Below are 12,964 nucleotides of genomic sequence, written 5' to 3'. Positions count from 1 at the left end.
GGGATGTTGTCCTGGTTGAGCAGACCAGTGCCTAGATGCTAGCTTCCCACAGGCTTCTCATCCCTTTCTACTTTAGGAGACTGATTAGCTATCCTCTCTTCTTTCTCTCCTGGACCCTCAAAACCCTCACACATCACCCTCCCCTTCTGGGACACCTGGAAGAGTCTCTTCAGTGCAATTAGGGCTCTCATAAAGGTCAAGGAGAGTGGTTGGCTTCAAATGGCTTTCTTCTTTCTGTCCTGTCTGCAAAAATCCCCGAGGCATGGAAGCCTAAACCGCCTAGCCACCTTCACAGTGTAGGGGGAGAAGGAAATATGAGAGAAAAACACCATAATTATTTCAAGAAATTATTTAGCCACCTTTTAGTGCCGGGGAGCACTTGATCTTCTTTAGGTGTGACTTCCTGAGGTTGTAATTGGAACACCCCCTGTGTTTCAGTCTCAAATTTCCTTTACTGGATGTTCTGCCAATTGGATCTGTGAGTGGTTATTCAGGCCCATTGGGGTTGCAAGGAACAGAGTCATGTCCAGGTGGCATGGGTTTAGGGAAGTTTATCCTAAGGATAGACTGAGAAGTAGAGGAGCCAGGTACTGCTGCCTGGGAGCTGCTCCGCCCTCCCAGAACCACATCCCCAAGGGTATCATACAGAACCTGTGTCTCTGGGAGTTTGAATATGAGATATACAAGGACACTCAGCAACCGGGGGCAAGGCCACAAGTGGAGAGACACTAAAGAGAAAGCAGTCAACAGAACCCAGGGTAAAAGCTGGAACCATAAACAGCACAAGAATGAGTTGATCAAAACCATGTCTAAGCAGAAGTAAAGAAGCTGGTTTCCCCACAGGAGCCTGCTTCTCTTCCTAAACAAGAATGGGAAGTTATTCAAACTCAATAAGTCAAAAGTTCAATATGTTCACTGCTTGGCTGCTGTTGTATCTATTGTTCATGTCATTCTAAGCCAACCTCATTAGAACCTGAAACACCACAGAACCTGACGTTGGGAGTCTAGTAACTCCACTGGCTCAGAAAACAGGAAAAGAAAAAGCAAACTTGCAGATATAACACAGCAAGTTGTGGTGCATGCGAGTGCTGTTTAGCTAGCGTGGAGCACCATTCTCAGGGCTTCTACACGTGCTGATTAGGCTGGATAATGAGTGCATGCGTATCTGCTTTATCATTTGTTAATCTTTGAATTTTACGCTCTTTTGTGGTTAATCTTTAAACTGTACCCTCTTAAGATCTTTATATACTTTTGTCATTAGAAACTTTTTTTTTTTTTTTTTTTGGCTGCATCGGGTCTTAGTTGCAGCACCTGGGATCTTCATTGATGCATGCGGGATCATACGTTGTGGCGCATGGGCTTCTCTCTAGTTGTGGTGTGCAGGTTTTCCCTCTCTTATTGAGGACTGGGAGCTCAGTAGTTGTGGCACACGGGCTTAGTTGCCCCGCGGCATGTGAGATCTTAGTTCCCTGACCAGGGATCGACCCTGCGTCCCCTGCACCGGAGGGCAGAATCTTTACCACTGGACCACCAGGGAAGTCCCTTTAATTTTTTTTTTAAAGTAACAAGTATATAACTTTATTTATTTATTTTAAAATGTCTTTTTTTTTCATTTATTTTTGGCTGCGTTGGGTCTTCGTTGCTGCACGCGGGCTGCGCGCAGGTTTTCTCTAGTTGCGGTGAGCCCGGGCTGCTCTTTGTTGCAGTGTGCAGGCTTCTCATTACGGTGGCTTCTCTTGTTGCGGAGCACGGGCTCTAGGCATGCGGGCTTTAGTAGTTGTGGCTCGCAGGCTCAGTAGTTGTGGCGCACGGGCTTAGCTGCTCTTAGGCATGTGGGATCTTACCGGACCATGGCTCGACTCTGTGTCTCCTGCATTGGCAGGCGGTTCTATTTTTTTCTTTTTTCTCTTTTTCTCTTTCTTTTTTGCGGTACGCGGTCCTCTCACTGTTGTGGCCTCTCCCATTGCGGAGCACAGACTCCGGATGCGCAGGCTCAGCGGCAATGGCTCACGGGCCTAGCCGCTCCGCGGCATGTGGGATCTTCCCGGACCGGGGCACGAACCCATGTCCCCTGCATCGGCAGGCGGACTCTCAACCACTGCGCCACCAGGGAAGCCCTTGGCAGGCGATTCGTAACCACTGCGCCACCAAGGAAGTCCCAGGTTTACAACTTTAAAAGAACTCATTTTCCTCCAGTTCTATTGGACCAGCTCCATTTGTTTCTCAGAGAGAGCCCCAGGTGAGTAGAACAGAAATGAGATTCCACCTCTCACATCCAAGGACATAAGGACTGTCCTTTAGAAGCTGGGCGCATCCTGGCCAGGCCAGGCTGGGGCAGGTGCCAGCCTGGACAGGCACCACATTGCAGTGCACTGGGCTGTTTGCAGTGCTGTGGGCAGGGCTGAAGGAAACTAACAAGGGGGCGTGCAGTACACTGCAGCCCGAAATAGCCAGGAGCCGCTACCACCCCCAGGCCAAAAAGGTTGTAATAGGAACTGAATCTGAATTCATAATGTGAGTGGCTATGAGGCAGGAAGGACTAAGATGACCCATGAGTAAAGGGAAGTCTAACTGGTTTTGAGCAAAAGCCAAAGTGGTGAGATTGAGAAAAGGCTAATAGAGTCCATGGTCAGGCAGTTCAACTGCAGCAACAGGCAGAGAGGTGCTTTGTTACCCTAATGGAAGAAGATCAACAAACTTCTGCATTTGACATGAAAACCAGAAAATTCAGTCTTGCAGGTCAAGCTAGGTGCTTCCAGTTCCTGGGCCATATTCCAGTCTCAATGACACTCACCTCTTCAACCATCCCTGGGTCAGGTACTTCTGACTGGGAGCAGTTGGGAGGAGTCTCACGATTAATCCCATGACTAGAGATGGATTAAAATGAATACCCAGCAGCTTCAACAAGGAATGTGTGCCACCAGTATGGAAAAAAAAATTTGATACCACTTCACTGAGAAAAATAAAAGAGCTAACGGAAAGATTTTCCTTGATTGAAGTTTAAAAAGATGTCATTTTCTCCCAAATTAATTTATGTTACCACGATTGTAATCAAAATGAGATTTCGAACGTTATTTTAAAATTCACCTTAATACTTGAAAATACCAAATAAATATTTGAAAACAAAGAAAAATGAAAAGAAATTAGCTTTATGAGATTTGAAAACATTTTACAAAGCAGTAATAATTATAAGTATGATTGAGGCACAAAAATCAACAAATATATCAATATCTTAGAATAATTATTCCAGAAAAAAACACAGTTCCACATAATAATTGAATGCTTTTTAAAGAAGGCATCCCAAATTATCAGAAAAAATATTTTTCATGATGTTAAAACCTTTGTCGAGGTACATTAATAATTTAAATTCTCTCTTGATACCATATAATTAGGTAAATTCAAGGTTAGCCATTTAAAATAAAGGAACGCATAGCATTGTCAGATCTCCGGGCGTGGGTATACTTTTTAAACTAAAACCAGTCTGTTACATCTTACACACACACACACACACACACACACACACACACACACAAAAACCCACCCAATCAACAGTCAATTACAAAATAAATAAAATTTTCAATATATAAAAATACACCAAAGTAAAGAAGAAAACTGAAATACTCTGTTTAAAAAAAAAGACAAAGGATGAATAAGTACACTGAAATCTCTCTAAAAATGAACTCTAAACCCCCAGCTGATAAATGGACAAAGGGTAGGGTCACACAGTTTACAGTTGTAGTTGATTAACAAACATATGAGAAAATAAACTCTCTCTAGTAATCAAAGAAAAAGCCAATTTAAAAATAAAGATTACCATTTTGGTAAATCAAATTAGGTAGTACTTTAAATAAATGAAAGTATTTGGTATCGGCAAGCCTCCCTTGTCCATAGCTTCTCAGTATAATAACCCTCTTGAAAATCATCCAAAACATGGAAAAGCCTTTTGCACAAAAATATCTCTAGCAATAGTATTGGAAACCACCAAAATACCCAATAATAAAAGAATTGTTATGTAAACCGTGACATATGCACTAAGAAAAATATTATAAAATTATCTAATTATGTTTATAAATAGTTCCTTTTTAAATGGAGAATGTATAATTACATTACTCATGAAATTGGATACATACCATATACAATTATCTTTTTTAAATACATGGGAAATGATTGAAAGGAAACTAATATATATTAAAATGCTTTTTCCAGCTTTATTGAGATATTATTGACTTATATGTAAGTTTAAGGTGTACAACATGATGATTTGATACACATATATTGCAAAGTGATTATCACAGTAAGGTTAGTTAACACCTTTATCACCTCACATAATTACCATTCTTTTGGTGTGGTGATAACATTTAAGATTTACTCTCTTAACAGTACAATATATCAATACATTCAAGTACATAATACAGTACTGTTAATTACAGTCACCGTGCTGTACATTAGATCCCCAGAACTTAGTCATCTTATAGCTTGTAGCTGGTATCGTTTGATCAGCATCTCCCAGTTCGCTCCACCACCACCCCACCCCCAGCCCTTGGCAACTACCTTTCTACTCTCTATTTCTATGAATTCATCTGTTTTAGATTCCACACATAAGTGAGATCATACAGTATTTGTCTTTCTCTGTCTGACTTGCTTCACTTAGCATAATGCCCTCAAGGGCCATTCCTATTGTTGCAAAAGATAGAATTTCCTTCTTTTTTATGGCTGAATAATATTACTCTGTGTATGTGTTTGTGTGTGTGTGACATTTTCTTTATCCTTTCATCCATCAATGGACACTTTGGTGGTTTCCATGTCTTGGCTATTATAAATAATGGTGCAATGAACAGGGGGATGTAGGTATCTCTTTAGGAAAGTAGTTTCATTCCCTTTGGATAAATACACAGAAGTAGGATTGCTGAATCTTACAGTAGTTCTACTTTTAATTTTTTGAGGAACCTCCATACTGTTTTCCATAGTAGCTATACCTATTTACATTTCCACCACCACTACACAAGGGTTCCCTTTTTCCCACTTCCTTGACAATGCTTGTTATCTCTGTCTTTTTGATGATAGCCATTCTAACAGGTACAAGGTCATATCTCATTGTGGTTTTGATCTACATTTCCCAGATGATTAGTAATGTTGAGCATATTTTCTTGTACCTATTGGCCATTTGCGTGTCTTCTTGGGAGAAATGTCTTTCAAGTCCTTTGCCCAATTTTTAATAGAATTGTTTGAGGTTTTTTGCTACTGAGTTGTATGAGTTCCTTATATTGGTTATTAATATATATATTGGTTATTAATCCCTTCTCAGATAGATGGTTTGCAAATATTTTCTCCGATTCTGTAGGTTGCCATTTCATTTTGCTGATTGTTTCTTTTGCTGTGCAGAAGCTTTTAGCTTGATGTAGTTCCTCTTATTTTTGCTTTTGTTGCTTCCACTTTTGGTGTCATATCCAAAAAATTGTTGCCAAGAGCCAATGTCAAGGAGCTTTTTCTCTATGTTTTCTTCTAGGAGTTTTATAGTTTCAGGTCTTACATTTAAGTCTTTAATCCATTTTGAGTTAATTTTGTGAGTGGTGTAAGATAGGGGTCCAATTTCATTCTTTTGCATGTGAATATCCAGTTTTCCCAACACAATTTATTGAAGAAACTATCCTGTCCTCACTAAGTATTTTTGGCTCCCTTGTCAAATATTAGTTGACTGTATATGCATGGGTTTATTTCTGGGCTCTTGATTCTGTTCCATTGGTCTATGTGTCTGTTTTTACGCTGGTACGATACTATTTTGAATACTATGGCTTAGTGATAAAGTTTGAAATAAGGAATGTGATGCCACCAACTTTGTTCTTCTTTCTCAGGATTGCTTTGGCTATTTGGAGTCTTTTGTAGCTCTATATGAGTTTTAGGATTGTTTTTATTTCTATTTCTATGAAAAATACTGTTGGAATTTTGATAGAGATTGCATTAAATCCATAGATGTCTTTGGGTAGTATGGACATTTTAACAATATTAATTCTTCTGATCCATGAACATGGGATATGTTTCCATTTACTTGTGTCTTCTTCAATTTCTTTCATCAATGTCTTAATAGTTTTCAGTGGACAGATCTTTTACCCCCTTGGTTAAATTTATTCCTAAGTATTCTATTGTTTTTGATGCTACTGTAAATGGGGTTGTTTTCTTTTTTTTAGATAGTTTGTTTTTAGTGAATTGAAATACAACTGAATTTTGTATCTTGGTTTTGTATCCTGCCAATTTTACTGAATTCCTTCATTAGTTCTAACAGTTTTTTTGTAGAGTCTTTAGGGTTTTCTATGTTTAAGTTCATATCATCTGCAAACAGAGACAGTTTTACTTCTTTCTTTCCAATTTGGATGCATTTTATTTCTTTTTCTTGCCTAGTTGCTCTGGCTAGAACAACCAGTCTCAAACAGTTAGCTAGGCTCTTCCAAATAAGGCAATTGCTTAAGTATGTATAACCAGTCAAATAATTTCCTTGCTTTGCTTCAGCCTCTATTCTATAAAAGCCTTTCCCTTAGAAAGCTCCTAATCACTTCCAGTTTGGTGCTGCCTGATTTGAATCACTGTTTGCTCAAATAAACTCTTGTCAATTTTAACGTGCCTCTGTTTATCTTTTAATGGGACTATGGAATCCACTTCATATTCCTCACTGGGAACTGATCTGGAGTTTGTTCTAGACTTACAGGGTTCCAGGTTTACAGGTGGTCAAGGATATCACTTCCAGGCAGCCTGGGAACAATGGCAAACTTTGGAGATCTCAGAAAAAGAAAGGTACTTGCATGTTAAGAGATAATGCAGATGAAACTGGAGAAGAGCCACCAATCCTTGGTTCCTGGGCTTAGATGAGATGATAAGGGCAATTCAAGGGAGAAAGAAAGCATTAGAATAGCCTTGCCACCTTTCAGAAAATCTCCAGATAGAAGTTAACTCATTGGCATTTGTAGTCTTATAGCTCTAGTTTAGTTGATCATAGAGCAAGGACAACAACCTCCTATTAATCAACACCTCCTATTACATCTGTATAAGTAAAACATGCCACACAGAACAGAACATTCACAATTTAAAAGCTCATATCTAGGTACTTCCCTGGTGGCGCAGTGGTTAAGAATCTGCCTGCCAATGCAGGGAACGTGGGTTTGATCCCTGGTCTGGGAAGATCCCACATGCCATGGAGCAACTAAGCCCGTGCGCCACAACTACTGAGCCCACATGCCACAACTACTGAAGCCCGCACGCCTAAAACCCATGCTCCACAACAAGAGAAGCCACCACAATGAGAAGCCCGTGCATCACAACGAAGAGTAGCCCCTGCACACCGCAACTAGAGAAAGCCCATGCACCCAGAGAAGACCCAACGCACCCAAAAAATAAATAAATAAAATAAAAGCTCATATCTACAAACTACATGAAGAGCTAGTACTGAAATTAAGTCATGGTGAGATTTTGTTTGGAGATTCTTCTCTAGAATAGAAAACATGTTTAAAGAGAAAATATCAGTATGTACACAAATACAAATATTGCTGACAACTATGATTGTGTATGTATCATATAAATTAAGCCTGTACCTAATTTGTACCAAATAAATAATGGGAAATAATTTTCCTCAAACTGAAGAATATGAATCCCCAGATTCAAATGGTCCATCAGATATCTAGCACAATGAATGAAACCAGATCCGTACCGAGTTTCATCACAGAGACATTTCACAACACCAGAAATAAGAAGACCCCAAAAGCTTCCTGAGAGGAGAAGAATGTAATTTATGAAAGAATTGGAGTCCAACGGGCATCAGACTTATTTTTGCGGTACGCGGGCCTGTCTCTGTTGTGGCCCCTCCCGTTGCAGAGCACAGGCTCCGGACGCGCAGGCTCAGCGGCCACGGCTCACGGGCCCAGCCGCTCTGCGGCATGTGGGATCTTCCCGGACCGGGGCACGAACCCGTGTCCCCTGCATCGGCAGGCGGACTCTCAACCACTGCGCCACCAGGGAAGCCCCATCAGACTTCTTAACAGCACATTGAAGGTAGAAGGTGGAGGAGCAATGACCTTAAAATTCTGAGGGAAATTGATCCATCCTAGAATTTAATACCCAGAAAAGAGATGCCACTCTAAATTCAAATAATTTGAGGAGGTTTTGAAAAAGGGCTAATACTAAAGAGTGGGAAGGGATGCTGGAGTCCTCAAAGCTTTGCTGTTCCCATCACCAGGCCCAAGGATGAAGAGGAGGTGGTGGTTACCAGGATTCAGAAAAAGCAGATCATGTAGAGAGAACTACCTTGAGTGCAGGAATGACTTTCAGTGGAGGGCCACAGCCTGTGGAGGAAGCCCTAATGGAGTGATGGAGGGAATAAATACCCTATCCTCACCCCCTATCCTTCTTAGAGATTGGCTGAAATCAAAAAGAAATCAGAAGGCAAAGGAGCCAGTTGATATAGTTTCTAAACATCAGCCTCCTTGAGGGCACAGACCAGGGTGGAGAAGGACAGAGAGTGGGTCTGGAGAAGCAAACCAAAACTATCTGGCACACCAGCCAAACCACAAATTAACTGTGAGTATGGAGGAAAAACATTTTCAGAAACACAAAAGCTCTCCTCCCATGTGCCGTGAGCCTCAACGTCATGAGTTAACAAGACAGGGAATACATGGGATACAACCGAGGGGCTCCAGCTAAGAAGCAAGAGGGGGAAACTTCAGGATGACATCTGGCCTCATACCTACAGAGCATCCAGTGTGTGTGCAGATCTAGAGGGAAGATGGGAGGCGGGGAAGTAGGGCTCCAAGGAGAAGAAGGGAACTGACAGCTTTTCCTATATGCTGAAGTATTGGGAAGAATTGCTCTAGGCCTTTTATTAATCTCTTGGGGTATCTGGGCAAAAAATAGCAATGAATACATTAAAAACTAAGAAAATGGGGGGAAATGATACTTATTAATCCAGTAAAACAAAATTTGTAGAAAGAGTAATCATGAAGAAACCCCCCAAAGACATCTAAAATCCAAAAGATGACCCGTAGGAAAGAATCATTGTTTGAATACTTGTCCCACTCTTGGAACCACAGCCAGTTGGTGTTAAATAAAGAAGCAATGACAACCAGCAGTAAGCAACCTACTCACCAGCAGCACGGGATGGATGCTCAAAGAAAGAACCCCTCTAGGAGAACAGAGGCAGCTTGCCCTGGGCAGGTGCATTAGCTAACACCTTTTCTGTCTCCTTCTTCCCCATCCCCAAGCCAGGGGGATAAGTGAGAAAGGCAGTGCAAGGGGACTGAGGACGGGTGCTCCCCACCACCGCCAGCCACAAGTTTAGCCTGTGCTAATGGGGAGAAAAGGTCTGAATCAAATCTGAGACGGAATTTTTAAAAGGAACAGAACGGAATCTTAGTAACAGAAAAGGCACTTTTAACAACTAAGCGACTGACATGTCATGGAAATATATCATTAAGGAAGCTTTCTAACCAGAGGGAAAAAGAGAGGTTTGACAAGGAACAGAGGTAACAGTTTTTTAAAAAAACAACCCAAAATTTGTTATAATATTCCGTTTGAGAATCCTTCATCAGACCAGTTACATAAATTAGAAAAATATCAGATGGTGGTTAAGTGTTATGCAGAGAATGAGAACAGATGGGACGTGAGTATCAATGTGTTGCCACCTTAGGAAGGATGACAGGAAAGCCTCTGAGCGGCACCATTTAAGCTCAGTTCAGAACACAGGAGCCAGCCACAGGAATATTGCAGGGGAAGGGATGAGGGGTGTGCAGAGGGGAGAGCGGGCAATCTTCCCGGGAAGAAGCTACAGCTAGTGAGAAAGACTGAGCTTGCTGTTGGAGGAACAAAAATAAGGCAGCTTGGCTCAGGTGTAGTGGGCTAGAATAGGACAAAATGAGATCAGAGAGGTACGCAGGGCTAGATCTGAGAGCTGACCCTGATGGCAGAACGAGAGAGTTGTACAGTCCCTGACGGCAGCAAGGCAAAGACACGTGTTTCTTGCAGGCCCTGCTCAAAATGCCAGACTGGAGAAACAAAGGGAGGGTACCAGAGTTGACTGCTAGAAGCCAAGAGCTGGGAGGGATGGTTGTAAAGTCACCAGCCATAGGGGGCATGACCCGAGTCAAGGGTCTTGCAGCCAAAGCCCCCACTGGGGGAATTGGCAAGAAACCCATGAAATCATTCCATGGGGGAAAAAAGTTGGTATTTGACACTGACCACGCCAGAGGGCACCAACTCCAGGTTACATCTGTACCAGGTTAATAAGTCTTTTCCTTCTCCCTTATGTTGCCCATTTCCTCCAGTCTCCAAGGGCCCAAAAACACCTAGTGAATGGAGGAGCGAAGCAGGGCAATAATGCGGGACAGGCCACACCCCACGTCACACGGTGGGTTTCCCAGCCTGGAACAAGCTTGAAGGAGGCAGAGTAGAGGAAGGGGAGATGGGAGGGAGGGAGGGAGCTTTAAAGAAAGTAAGATGTTGAAGTTCTGACATTAGGCTAGACTGGAATTTGTATTACCTGAAAAACTGAGCATAATTCCATAATTCTTAAGAGCGACCAGAAAAGCTATGGAGCCAGAGAATTCCTCCAGAGACAAGAGAAGAGGTAACCAAAAATGTCACAGGATTTCTCTGAGTGGTAGACCTTTTCTACCTTTTGCTTAGGGTTAGGCACTTAGTTGGCATTTATGGAGCCATACTGCCATCAAGCAGAGATTGTTTCAGTCAAAGCCAGTTACCAGGTCTCAAGGGATGGAGACAGCCACAGGGCTGGAAGGAACTGGCCCCATGGGGACTGCGGGGGGTTGGGGGGGTTGGTTGTTTTGTCCTGAGGGTGCACCTGGGCAATGGGCTCCTGGCCATAAAGTTTGTGTGTGTGTGTGTGTGTGTGTGTGTGTTTTAAGAAGATGCTATATTTAGTCCAACAAACAGCAGACTTCATGGTTTAAACGGCATTTGAGATGCTTTTTGAAGATCACTGGTTTTGGCAGGCAGCAGCAGCATGGGGAAGAGGTGTTTCTGTTGGTGGGGGACAGGGCCAGGGCATGTTTGTATAAAAGTTGGGCTGGAGATGGTGTAAATGTAGGGAATAGGGGCAGATGAAACCAGAGGTAGAACTGGGGTTAGGTATTTTATGCAAGTGAACAGACATGTCCATATTGACTTAAGTAATGGAGAGTTTCTAGTAAGGATAGACACGCAGAGGAACGCAGAAAAAGCTGACCAACCAACCAGGCCTCAGAACGAGGGGGACTCTGAAGAGTGGCCCTGGATCAAAGGAGGCCCTAGGAACCTAGAAGCCAGGAGGGTGGCCCTTCAATTCAGGGCTCCATCTTTAACATGATTCAGCTGCTCACTGCACACCTGCTTCATTCTATACCTCCCCAGCTGGCATCTTCTTTCCCTCTGCTCTGTAGGTTGCACTTGGCCTCTTCTCCATCTAACAGCGTTCTTCCAAGTTCAGCTCCCACTGCTAATGGCCTCATTCAAGAGAATGAGATCATCGTCCCACTATCAGGAATTGAACTATAATTGAATTGTACCTCTTTATAAAGTAACAAGACGGACACCGGGAAAGCAATTGGCCCAGCTCAGTGTTTGGTACCAGTTAGGCAACATCTTAGAGGCTGGTGGCCCTTGAGAGAGATCCTGTGTGTACTGACGATGGGGAGGGAGCTGCAGACAGGAGTACAGCCATGTGGGACAAACCATGGCTGCCTAAAGGCTTGCCCCTTCAGCAAGGAGCAGTGGCAGGGGTATTTCTACCTAACAAACGTCTGTGGTGTATTGGGATCCGCCATCCATTACAGGTAAGGAATAGGTCACAATACGGCAGGACTTAATTCCAGGGTAACAGAATCTATACTTAATTGTGTAGGTAACAGTGTCTAGAATCCACCGCCCCCCCCACGTCACCATCCCCACTCCTACCCCCACTCGCTGACACACACACACACACATACACGGCCTTCCCCCTGCTTTGTCGGGGCAGCACAAGGTGGCTTTTGGATGCAACCTAGACATTCCGCTTTTTCTTTCCTGTAATTGGAAGAGAGGGTTACCTCAGCAGGGAGCTTTTCATGTAGGCTGAGGCGCAGATCTCAAGCAAAGGATGAGAGAACTCCCTGATGCTCAGCGATAAGATCTTTCCTCTAACTGGCTTCCCAACATAGCTAAAAATATACCACACAAGGAGAGCATCCACTCAGGGTGCGCCCTCATGCAAATGAGAGTGGGCCCTCACTGTGAGGGTAAGTGATTAGAAATGCTTTTTGATGCTGAAAACTGAAAAGGACAAAAAGACAATGAAGGTGAAAAAATTTAGGAGCTGGCCGTCTGAGTAGCTAAGTGGCTAAATTTGAGAAATAAGGAAGATGTTTCCTCTGGCCAACTCTCCTTGTGAGATTCTTGAATATAGGAAGGCAAAAACAGCTCCTTTCACAACGGTAAACCAACTGTGACTACTACATAGTCAATCACAAGAAGTATATGGTAAAGTCTAAATACTATGTTAAGTACTGTTGACTTGTATTCATTCAATAGATACCCACGACACACAAACCACGGACAACAGTCTGTGATATAGGCAGAATGGGTCTTTAACGGACGTTTAATAAATAGTGATAAACTATATTCAATAAAAGATCCTTCAATTTAATTTGATTTCTTACAAAATACACAGACCCTCTAACTTAGTCTTCCCTTTGAAAGCAAGTGTTCATCATTTGAAATAATGCCCTCTGCCCCTACAAACCATTTTAGTATCAGACCAAGTTTTAGAAATTTTTATAATCTCGTTATATTTTCCCTCCCCCGTTCCTACTTTCGCCAACTGATCCACTTATTTTGCCTCTCAGTTTTTCCAGATAAAGTAAACAACTGAATCTGTGTGGTTCACACAGATGCCACAAGTGAGCCAGGCAGGTAATAGTAAATAACAACAAAAGGGAAAGGAGGCAAGTAAACA

This window comes from Pseudorca crassidens, chromosome 1 (genome assembly GCF_039906515.1).
Source record: "Pseudorca crassidens isolate mPseCra1 chromosome 1, mPseCra1.hap1, whole genome shotgun sequence".
NCBI classification, from domain to species: Eukaryota; Metazoa; Chordata; class Mammalia; order Artiodactyla; family Delphinidae; genus Pseudorca; species Pseudorca crassidens.
The sequence above is the reverse complement of the archived record's forward strand: the minus strand, read 5'-3'. Positions refer to the sequence as shown.